Raw genomic sequence first — 12,607 nt, 5'->3', positions numbered from 1 at the left:
CCCAACCTGATGATCTGAACAGATTCTACCGAGCGACTCAAAAAGTCTGAGCGACAATATCTGATCAGGTTTTGTTGAAATTTATATTTGTAAGTGTGGATGTGGCTTCAGTGGAAGTATGATAAAAAGTACTGCCCAAAAATACTACATAAATCCATTTACTTATGAAAAATCAAAAGCTGTTTTTAACTTTTAATTTTTCATTTACTAACAAAAAGATGTATGGGATTCCATCCGTGAAGCTAAACTATCACAAATGAACAGCAATAATTTGGTGTTAAATTTTCTGTCATAAAGGAAGAAAAAATGGTGGTTAATTTTCACCATGTTGTTCATTCAAAATGTCAGTTTCAATCTGAATATGTAATTACTAAGCTAAATATTTAGATTAAAGGCTGTAAAGGATATTTAGCTTTAAATTAAACAGCTAGCTTAGAACTAAATATTCCCATTTCAAACTAAATAAATCAAATATTTAGTGTGTAAATAAAATATGTAGATTGTTAGCAGAAGGTTTATCTTTCTAATTAAAACAATGAATAAATAATATTCTGGAAATATGAGTCTAAAAAAAATGAAGCTCCATTTTTTTCTGTTATGACAATAAATAACATGAATTATTGCTGTTAATTGTCATCACTGAAGCTCTTACATCGAGTTTCCTCCAGTAATTACAAGCCTTACTGTTTCCCCCCTACAGGGTAACAGTAAGGCTGTCACCCTGCCTGCCTCCACCAAAAGCAATTCGATAAGAAATAAGAGATTTACTTAATCTTTCACTAACTCAAATCTGCAAACTAAACACATGCAACTTTCCTTACAAATCAAATGCGGCGCCATTAAACTGGAAATAAACAGGATTTCCTGCAGCATAAAATTTAGCCAAACAAATTTAGTTATTTTTTAAATCAAATTCAGACGATCAACTCAGTCAAAGGTCTTATTTATTTGACCTACAAAAACTTCTGTTTTGAACTTATATGTTCTCTAAATGCCTAGAAGCAAAGGTGAGCCTTGTATTACAAACTAAAACAAATTAAATGTTCTGTTTAAAATTCAGTTAAAACTAAAGAAACTCATGTACTCATGACAATCTGCAGCCACAACACCAGGGGGCGCTGGAGGTCAGAGTACTTTCTGTGTAGCTGCTCATTGCGACACATCGTCACTTAAAGCGAATATTTTTGTCAGGTTTAAAGGCCCTATAACATTTAATTTGAACATTTTCTGTTTCAAACGTAACAGAAAATGGAATACTGTAAAACTATCTTTTTCTTTAAGCCTCTTCATGCAAAAGGCAACAAAAAATGTTTTACTTAACATAAAAACAAAGAAAACAAACAAACAAAAATACAAAACAGACAAAAATTAAACAAGGATAAACATGAGCAAAAAAATAAAGAATTAAGGAAAAACTAGAGGTGGAGATAAAATTCCTACAATTTAAAATCACAAATAAATAAATAAACTGAGTTAACTTTAATTCAAACAGCCATTATGAAAGCCTCTAAGTTTTTCCAGGATGTAAAAGCTTATATTTATAATAAATTCTTCTTTTCTTGCTTTGACTGAATGCCCGCCATCTGTGTAAATTAAAAATTAAATCATATCCATTCCTGTATTCTTTTAATATTTCAAACAGATTCCCACACTTCATGCAGATGGAGGCCACGTCGTCCAGGCCTGCAGGGCGACTCCCTACGGAAACCCCAACTCCCGCATCAGCTACACCACCATTGAAAACCCGTACAGAGAACAAAGATTTCTAGTTTAGATCACCCTGAGTGGAGAGTCCAGCAGCTCAAACCTGCAGCCGTAAAACTAAACTAAAGGTTTGGCTCTTCTGCATGGCTAAATCTCTACCTGCTCGTAGTTTAACTTCTTTTTCCACAAACAAACCTTTTATCAGTGGCATAACTTTTTTTTAAAGGTTACTCAATGCATGGCTTATTTGGTAATTACCCTTTAGGACCCAATCTTTTTATGTTTTCATTATTATCAACTTTCTCATGAGCTATATCAATTAATGCATTTTATTTAATGATAATACATAAAATGTATTCAAGTTTTAAATGCACTTGCATTCTTCATTGAAAAGTAATCACATTTCTTCTCCGTGTGTCTGCAGGTCTGCATCACCTGCTCGGTTCTCCTGTGTGAGAACGCCGTTCCTGGTACTCGGTGTTCTCAGGGATGCACCAACCAAGGGAAGCTCCTTCTCAAACTAACAGCCACTCCATTTCCCAGGGACCTCTGGCACTAAAGGTGGGCATGCAGGTGTTATAATCCTCAGTGTTGTTCAGGTTATTTAGTGTTTTTTTTCCATTGTTATTTTAACAGATGTCAGTTATTTTCTGTAAAAAAATTAATGTGGTAAGAAATGTGCACCAAAATTGACCTGCAAAGGGCGTTTATGATTTTGTGCAAAAATAATTATGTTTTAATGTGATTTATCATACGTTCCTCTGTTTTTATAAATTTCAGCATCTTGTCCTGGCCTGAGTTTGGGCCTGAACTGGTCTTCATCGTCGGCTGCCTGTTCGCCTGTGGAGCCGTCGTCGACCAATCAAGAGGAGCCAGATCTAAATACTAACCTCAGCCAACCTCTGAGACTGACTAATCCAGATCTGATACTCTTTAAGCTAAGCTTCTTTACAGCTATCGTGCTCTGATTTATTATTATTTATTCTACACCACACAAAACTCCAAGCTTCTTCAATAAATTAATGCAACATAAAAATGTGTTGATATAATTAAAATTTTCTCAAAGTTCAGAGATTTTTGGTATAATTACTGAGCCATTTCTCGAGGCAATTATCAACTAGTTTCATTCTTAAAAATACATTGTTGTCACTTTTTCTATATGGTTTTAAATTGTTTCTAAGCCGACACACCAATAAATCTTTGTTATGAACTTTCTAACCCATTATTAATAACTGGAAGGAAAGTAGGTCATTGAGGAAGAAATGTGGTTGGTTCACTTAATGTCGGTGAAATCAAATCAAAGAACAATAGTTCAACTCAGGACTATGATAGTGAAAGTAAACATTTTAGGATAAAAAAAATTACAGTGTCATCCACACAATGGGTGCAGGTTGTTTACTGAATTATTTTATGAATGTTCAATTAAGCCAGGAGTGAGCGATCCTGGTCCTGGAGGTCCAGTATCCTGCAACTCTTAGACGTCTCCCTGGTCCAACACGCTTGAATCCAACAGCTGAATCTCCTCCTCAGTGCAGTCAGGTTCTCCAGAGTCCTGCTAATGACCTCATTATTTGACTCAGGTGTGTTGAAGTAGAGACACATCTAAAGGTTGCAGGAGACTTTTAGGCCCTCCAGGCCTGGAGATGCCCACCCATGATTTAAATAGTAGTATTTATACCGGAGGGTTAGGGTTCAAAGCAGGAACAAAACACATTTCCAGAAAACAAACTTAAACTTTGTTGTGTGCAGAAGCATTTTCAGCCTCATCTTTCCTTCTGCTAAATAATCCCTGACAGCTTGATCAACTGGTTTCACAGTAGAGGAGCACATACCTGTGGTGTCTGTCATAAAACATGACGATAGCATCAGACACACCCAGCTTCCAGTAAGAACAGCAAAGAACTTCCTCCATATTTGTTTGCCTTCGTTAGAAGAGAAAACATATTTCCTTGCTGTAGCATAGTTTCACTCTGAAGGCTACAAAAGTACAATGTTTGATTTAAGTCCAGCTATTCAAGGCAAAATTAAAAAAACAAAAGACTGTGAGGAGATCTTTGGTTGGCAAATTATTGGGGGAAGCCCTGATGCAGAGGTAAAGTAAAATTTGCTCAATGATGAAGCAAAACACTTACAGTTTATGGCACAAAGAGAACAACATGCAAGCAGCATAATGCAAGAATCAAGAACTGAACAAAGGCAGGCCCGGTGGCATGAGCGGGCGTTGGGAGGTCCGGGGGAATCAGGCGAAGGTTGTGTTAGAATCATGGCAGCAAACCTGCAAAAGTCCAAAAGACCTTGGACAGTTTTTATCTCCAAACTAACCCAGTGAGTCGAGTAATGCTGTTGGATACAAGTAATGTTGGATAAAGGATGACTAGTGACAATATTTCACATTAAGCTTGTAAACAAGTACAGGATACTAATTTTGTTGTCTATGTTCAAAAGTGAGTAGTACTGGTTTAATTTACTTGAGTAACTTTTTTGGAAAAAGGCTAATAAGAGTAGTTTTACTTCACTGTACTTTTTTCTTTAACTTGAGCAATATTATTATTATTGCTGCTCTAATTTGAGTAGACAGATTTAGCATTTAAAGAAATACATTTCAGAGAAGAAACATTTGGTTCTTGGATTTCTGCAATGTATGAAGTTTTCCTTGACATTTTACTGAATCAACAGGAGAGTTGGGTCGGACTCTCCGGTCCAGTGCTCAACTGGTTTGAATCCATACTTATCAGGTCTCCATACTTATCAGGTCAAACCACATAGTGCAATACAATATCACTGGTCAATCTATCCGCCAAATTCTTATATTTTTTTTGAGTTGTATTTATATTTATTTATATTCTTATATTCTTTATTCTTATTCTCTGTTTCTTGCATAATTTAAGGTTTTTCTTGCATAATTTAAGGTTTTGGTTACTCACATTTAGTGTGTACCTTAGTATTTAATTTGTAATTTTGTATTCTTTTGCATTTTTGCTTACTGTGTGTTATCTTTGTTTTTTGCCTGGGAGCTGCTGGTAACTTCAATTTCCTGAGGGAGTCTTCCCAAGGGATCAATAAAGTACAAGTCTAAGTCTAAGTCTAAGTCTTACACAAAGATCAGGGATTTCTTTGTTTAAATTGGAAACTTCTCAACAAAGAGGTCAGAGGTCACATGTGCTGTACCCCAAAGGTCAATCCTAGGACCCCTCTTATTCAATATTTATATGTTTTGGGGTTTTTCTGAATAAACAGCACAATGTTTACATTTGATAGAACTGATTATGATAAATCTCCTTTATACTGACATTGATGAACACACACACACACACACACCTACACACACACACACACACACACACACACACACACACACACACACACACACACACACACACACACACACCCCTACAGGAGAGTATTCAGGAACATGTTTATACAACTCAATAATTTAATGCAATGCATTTGTCATTTTAATATATAAAGAAAAAAATAATTTCCTTTTAATGTAATCTTAATTATTTTATATTAAAGATAATAAACTTTGATAAATCAGTCATTGTGAAACATCAGCTACGTATGTTATTTGTTGGGTTCTGCAGGGGAGTGGTTTTCTTCTCCTTCACAGGGTGGCAGGCTGATGGGATCCAGCTGTGACTCATCACCACCAATCTGCCTTAAACAAGAGCGGCTTCCCAGAAGCAGGTGCCAGATGGTTCTGATTCTACAGTGGTACTGTTTTGCTGTCAGTGCTGTATTCCCAGTGTCCTTGTTCTGACTCCTTTTCATATGTCCTTTCCTCTACAGTGAACCCGTGCTGAACACTCTGAGACATACTCACCTGAAGTATCTGATCCTTGCTGCTCCGTTGGGCTTTGCCACCTGGGTGCGTCACGCCCTCAATCGCCTGCTGGAACTCCTCCATCTGGAAACCACCAAACCACACCAACTGTTGGACCCCCATGTCCTCTCCTCTGCTTACCTCTACTCGCAGACTGTAAGCCACCAACAGGTTACTCCGTCATTCCCTTCATTACTTCCCTCTTTAACCGTTCGCCCTTTGCAGCTCCTCCGCTGGCCCGGTTTCCCCCTGCTGTTGCAGATTGACGCCCCTCCATAGGTTCTCCAGCACATTCTACTGTTAATTAAATCTGTTAAAACTGTTTGGGTGTCTGTAGTTGTTGCTTGCATTATGACATTATTTTTTTTTTAAGGGAAAAAAACATTGTTACAGTATGATTTGTCAACTCTATGTACAGATTTACTACTACATGAATGTCATGATGTAGTTTGGTATAAATGTTGTTATAATTCCATGAGCAAATATGGGTTAAATGTGTTAAACTCCCTTTAATTCATTAAAGGGATTAAATTTCTTAAACAAAGAAATCCCTGTTCTTTGTGTAAGATTCATTGAACATTATGTTCAGTGTTATAACATTGAATATTATTACATATTCAATGTTATAATGAATATAACATTTCATTATAAATGTTTTATTATTGTGAAGATTTGAGTTTTTCCTGTGTTTATTTTGGGTTTCTGTGTCTGAGTCTCCATGTTGTCCTGTCTCCCCTCGATTGTTCCCAGCTGTGTCTCGTTCCCTGATTACCCTCTGTGTATTTAATGTCACCTGTGTCTCTGTCTCAGGTCCTCGTCTCGTTTGGCTTCTTGTCTGTTGTTTCCAGTTCTATCAGCTCTGAGCTTAGTTAAGTCAGTTCATCTGTGCTGCCTGGATTTCTAGACTTTTTGATTATTTCATCGTTAAACAACCATCATCCACTACAACCTGGGTCCTCTGCGTTTGCCTCACCACCTCTCCACCGCACAAATCACGACGGTTATAATTTGGTGGGTAATCATTTTTAACATCTCTAAAGCAGATTGGCGTTTCCACTGAGCTCTTCAACCCATCCCATAATGGGAATTTCTGTTTTCGACAACTAAACAGGTTTAGTTATCAGGATGGCTATTCCAGGTAATCTGGAACATTAAAGGCTTATAGGCAAGTCCAACAAGTTCTTCTGCATTTCTGTTGTTTCCCAAAACTGATGCATTATGGTCCTTGTTGCCGGGTATATAATGAAGAGGCCCTTTGTAGGATGGACCACTGGTCAGGATGGCTACCATCACTGTACTGCTGCATCTGCTGCTGATGGTCACTGGTGCCTCTGCGTGGTATTACCACTACTTTTCTTCCTTTGGTGGGTCAGTGACCTTCACTCCCAAAGGAAGAAATTCAGATGGAACTTATGAGGTGAGTGTCTTTCTGCTGCTCTTTTTAGGACCAGGTAGAAAATGTGTCACATTAAGAATTTAAATCAAATTTGATAATTATAAGAAAATTATTATAAAGATTACCCTTTCTGTGGATAATTTTATTGTTACTACTATTAATATCTGATCACTGTTAGAATAGAAACAGCCTTTATTTTCCCTTGTAAGGGAAATTCATTTATAGCAGCAGCAGGTTCACACAAACACTACTTTAAGTGTTAATATGATATATAAAATAAGATTAATAATAATATACTGTACAGGACTACAACAGAAAACACTGTGCGGTTTTTAAAAATAGGCATAATGGCCTCATGATTCAAGGGTTGAGCGACTCATGTTTTCAACTATTGTATATAATGTTTATGTGTATCAAACATTGAAAAAGACAGACTGTTTACAATCCAGTATATCAGCGCAGATCAATTTTAGCAGCTCTGAATATTTCTATCTCAGTGAACGTTTTCCGGTACAGAGCTTCATTTGCTACAGAGTTTGTGTTAACCTTTTCCAGGTGGAGCTTCGACAGAAAGACACTGTTTATATCTACTACCACTCATCTGATGAGGGAACCTGCCTGAGTGGTGACTGTGGGACTAGGACACAGCGCTCTGTAAACTTTGTTACTTCTGGTTCTTATGGTCTGTCTTGGACACAATATGAGACGAAAACAACTACAAAGCTGGCCAGTAATCTTCCGTTTGAAATGAGGTGAGATTTCAGATGAATTCCTCAAATAAAACATATTGCAAAAATAGCCTCACTAGTTTAAACATTTATCCTTCTACTGCTCAATTGAACAATTTTGTTGTGATCTTCTGACTAGTGAAAAATTCCACCTTACAGGCATCATGTCAATCATTTTAAGAATATCAATAAATAATTGAGAGAGTAGTAGAAGAGGAAGACCAAAAAATAACATTTATGGATGTGGTGACAGAGGACATGACGTTAGTTGGTGTGAGGGTAGAAGATGCAGAGTGTAGGACTAAATGGAGACGGATGATTTGGTGTGGTGACCCCTGAAGGGAAACGTAGAAAAATAATTTTGACATTTTGAAAGCTCTATTTATACTAAAACATTCCATTGCTGTACAGTCTAACTTTTTTAAAGGGTTTATTGAATGAGCCTTATTTGACAGTGGTCAGACAAGAAAGTGGACAATGAGAGAGGGGGGAAGACATGCAGCAACGGTCATCAGGATGGGACCCGAGCCTGAGACGGCTGCGTGGAGTACTGAGATCTCCCCATGTGGTGGCGCTGTATCCCTGCGCCACCACAGCAACCCGTATTGTGCAACTTTAGATGCGTGTCTGGTTCAACACACCTCAATCAAATGGCTGAATGACCTCTGCGATATGCAGTTCAGATCTCCAGAGACCTGAACTGCGTTACGCTGTGCTGAAGCACCGTTTCATGGGGATCACAGTCCATATCAACTTTTATGGTCCAAAGGGAACAGAATCAGTCTGAAGACATAAAAGCCATTAGATTTTCCCCAAATCACAGAAGGTTGTGGAACTGAAGTAAATATAACGTGTTCTATAAATCTGTTCAATTATACTTTTTGTTAATTTTACTGAACAATTTAACTGCATCAATTTTTCATTCATGTCCTTATTAAAACCCTTCATTTAACAGATACCCATACGATTCCTACTGGTACCACGGAAATGGTTACTGGTTTCCAAATGTGGTAAATTCTTATTATCCATGGAAAATGATGACACACGTGGATATGGGGATCCGATCAGATACTCAGGAATCTAACAGACCTCCTGTCATTACCACCCCTAATGTTCTCAGGTAATTTATACTCGCTTGTTTACTTGCAAATATTTATTAATTTTAAAGGCATAAATCCACCAACAACTCTGGTGTTATATTTAGAATATTGTTACAAAACATGTCTTATTGTGCCCTAAATACTAAGATGTCTGTTGGTAGGAAAGCTGCTGTTTATTTATGTTCAGCCATCTGATTATCATCTGTATCAGTATCACTACTTAATAATCACAAATTCTGCTACAGTTGCAATGTCTCACTTTAATCTAGGGATAGAGTTAGCTTTGCATAATATTCCTAATGGTTCAGTGCAGTGGTCTCAATTTTTTCCAGAGCTGTATGTTATATACAGTATGTGTGTGTATTTTTTTTGTGTGTATATAAATGTGTGTGTACAAAAATATACTGGATTGAAAGACCTCTCTCTCTCTCCTATATATATATATATATATATATATATATATATATATATATATATATATAAAATGTCATTGTTCCAAAATGCACCACGGAGCACAGCAGGAAATCCTTCCTGCCTTTAGCCATCAAACGTTACAATGCCAAACTGAGTGTCTTTACATTTAAGTTTTCTCTACTCATTTATATATTTCCATGTCCATGCTTGTTATTTTATAATACATTTTTTTGTTAGGTGTACATTGCTTACAACATCAGAGTTATATATATTTTTAATGCATTTTAATTTGCTTATGGTTTTATTTGTATTTACTAACAGCCAACACCTTGAATGGAGTAGCTTGTCAACAAATACGCAAATTCCCCTTACGGATCAAATATTCTATTCTAAATTACCTTGATTATGATCAAATTATTCATCCACAAATCTTTGGCGCTTAGTTGGGTAAATAATAGAGTAGCAGCAGTCACAGCATAAGATCCCAGACTTCCCTCTACCTCAATCAGGTCTTTTTAGAGGTGCTTTGACTTTCCCAAGTCAGCTTTAACACTTGATCTCTCCTGAGAACACTGGCCCAGTAGTAAATGGACATTTTTCAGAGGCTATTTTCACAAGTATGTTTCCTAAAAGACATCGACTAAACATCCTGACTAAGAAAGTAGAACAACTCAAGCCTCTTTTTTTCCCTGTAGGGTTCGGGTTGTCAGCCTGCTGCCTTTAGACACAGCTTTTTTTTGTTGCCAATTTATTTACTATTTTATTTTTTCAATCGTACCTACATCTCATGTACATGAGCAAAATTATGTGGTAAATTGACTGAAAACTCTCTTTTAGAAATTCTCTTCACAACATTGCACTTCATTCAAATACCAAAAGACTCAATCAATTCTTTTTCATCTGAGGACACTGGTCTTCAACTTGGAGGTCCTAATTTTCAAGCTCAAGTATCTGAATGAATTTGCTGATTGACACAAAGTACAGATTGGAAATCACCCCAGATCATCATAGATAAAATCCTTAGCTGTGTCCAAGCAGGACAGCCTCTTTCCAGGCATTTGCCCAAATCCGCTACGTCTCCAACCTGCCATTTCTAACCAGGCTTTTGTCTCATTACAGAGTAACAAGTAACTGCCCCCGATCATTTAATATCAAACCTGTTGACCCCGATGGTGACCGTGTAAGATGCAGAGTACCGACAAATCCTAATACATATGAGTGCTCTATATGCAGCCTTCTTAATGGCTTCACTTTCGAACAGGTAAAAAATTTTTTATACCAAAAGTTAAAGAGTAAATTGTTTTAGTAGGATGTCTTTCCTTCCTCTCATTTAACTCAGTCTCTATGTAAATTAAGCTGCTCATGACTCAATGTAAATAAACAAACTTGCAATCTGTAACACATTTTCATCAACACAAATTTTAGCCATACTCTATTATCTGAAAACAACTAAAGCTGACCAAACTCAACAGATGTCATGTCTAAATGTGGTAAACGGACAGATAGCTTAGGGTTTACAGTACATCTATGCCGTCTCATCGCAAACTGGACTTTCATTCTGGATATGAAGTATTTTTCCAGAGGCAGAAGGAAGATCCTGGTGCTCAGCTAGACTCGACCCAAAGAAGAAACTTGAAGCCTTTCCAAGGTCCCACCAGCTGCTCGATTAGCACTATGTACTTAACATGAGCTCAAGATCTACTTCTTCATATCTCCGGATGGTTTCTTGGTAGAGAAACATTTCTGGTAAAATCCACAGTAATGATTTATAATGTGGGCACAGATGAGGGTCAAATTTGATGGAATAGCATCTCTAATATGAATTTGATCAGTTTGGTGTCACACAAGCTTTGGACAAAGATCACCAGATCAAAAGACCCTGTCTTTTTTTTTTAATGTTTTTGAGTCATGGCTTTGCTTCATATAGCCAGTGGAGCTCCTAAGGGTGGGGCCAAAGGTGGCCCTGAACCATCGAAAAATGCAAATTATTTTTTTGAGATGTGCCACGATAACATTTTACTACCCTTGCCTGGTTACCCCAGTGAAAATTTTCTGGGTGTGTGCCACTGTACACTGGGGTTCTTTGCAGGCAAGTATAATGTTGGCAGCAGAAAATTCAGTTACTCCATATCTCAGCCACAGTTCTTGAACAGGATGGAGGCTGGGGGGTAATCTGGAGCAAGGGACAAGAATGGTTGGTCTCCCTCTTACCTTTCTGAGGCTTTTATTTTGTTCAAGCAAACAAAATAAAAGCATCTGTGTATAAATGGGCATCGCAATGAATCTGTGCAGTGTGCGCTGGGCTTTACACTAAGGAAATGAGGAAGGGAGTTTCAGTGGAGAGCACTGGAGTTGAACCTTTTTTCATTCAGCGTCATCAACAAAGAGCAAAAGGCCGGAGGAAACGATAATGCCGATAATTAAAATGAGGTTGATTGTTTTAATTTATCATGCGATTAATTGATTTGTTTCATGACAGGTCTACTCTCTACACAAGTCATGTTTCTTCATTAGCAGAGCAGACACATATGCCTTAAACCTGCCCAAGTCTTGTTGTTAATGTTCAGATCATGAAGTGTGATGGGCTGTTGTAAGTAACTAGGAAATCAGAGTGAGGTTCTCTCCTCAATGAAATGGATTCTGAAAGTAATATTATATTGTAAATGCTGGGATATTGCAATAATTATCTGACCTCTTCATGATCTTAGAGTTGATTTTCGGCCCATTTTCAAAACCTGACAGATCACACATTAGCCGACAGAAATCCTAGGTAGAACGGTTCGATCGAGTTCGTTCCTGCCGTGTGGTGTCCAACTATGGGCACAAAATAATGGCTACTAGTCCAGTTAACTAATTTTAAAACCAGGCATTAATCAATGCTTTACTACAATCTACCTGCAATGCATGTGGCTAGTGTCAGTGTAAAGTCCTGACTGAATGAAAATCATTAGAACCTATTTATGTCACGTTAATGAAGAACAGCTGAAAAGTTACCGGGTTTATAAACTGCGGTAGTAATTTCGCTCCAACTCCTCCTCTTGTCATTTCTATATTCTTTGCATGTTGAATAAACATTAATGTTGTTTCCACATATCTCCAATCAGTGGCGCAAAAGGTGGCTATGCAGTGTATGCAACGCATAGGGGCGCTGCACTAGAGGGGCGCAAAAACGATGTGAGGAATTTTTTTTCCTAGTCAGCATTTTATGTACTTACAGCTGTTTGTGTATGAAATGATCAATAACAGAGGAACAGCACTGATTAGGCGTCCTCTCCTCCTGCCAGCCGCTCTCCCCTCCCGTACAGGTAGCCTGGGCAGCGGCCCTTTGAGAAGCGCTGAGGCGCGATTTTTTTCTTTTAAATTTGTAGTAATGCCTCGACAACAGGGAGCTAAAGATGGGCGCAGGAAAAACTCCGGGGCACAAAACGGAAAAGGGGGGATA

The 12,607-nt window shown here is 37.6% G+C and overlaps 1 long non-coding RNA gene across 1 annotated transcript; it reads left to right on the top strand.

Moving 5' to 3' along the window:
• Positions 1-438: 438 nt before the first annotated feature.
• LOC114143773 (uncharacterized) lies at positions 439-5,746 on the top strand. The gene is made up of 4 exons (XR_003595313.1): positions 439-1,832; positions 2,129-2,265; positions 5,289-5,391; positions 5,494-5,746. It is a non-coding gene; the product is annotated as an uncharacterized LOC114143773 (long non-coding RNA).
• Positions 5,747-12,607: the final 6,861 nt, after the last annotated feature.

The sequence above is a fragment of the Xiphophorus couchianus genome, chromosome 4 (assembly GCF_001444195.1).
Source record: "Xiphophorus couchianus chromosome 4, X_couchianus-1.0, whole genome shotgun sequence".
In the NCBI taxonomy this organism is placed as follows: domain Eukaryota; kingdom Metazoa; phylum Chordata; class Actinopteri; order Cyprinodontiformes; family Poeciliidae; genus Xiphophorus; species Xiphophorus couchianus.
Note: the sequence above shows the minus strand (reverse complement) of the source record. Positions and strands in the feature narration are given on the sequence as shown.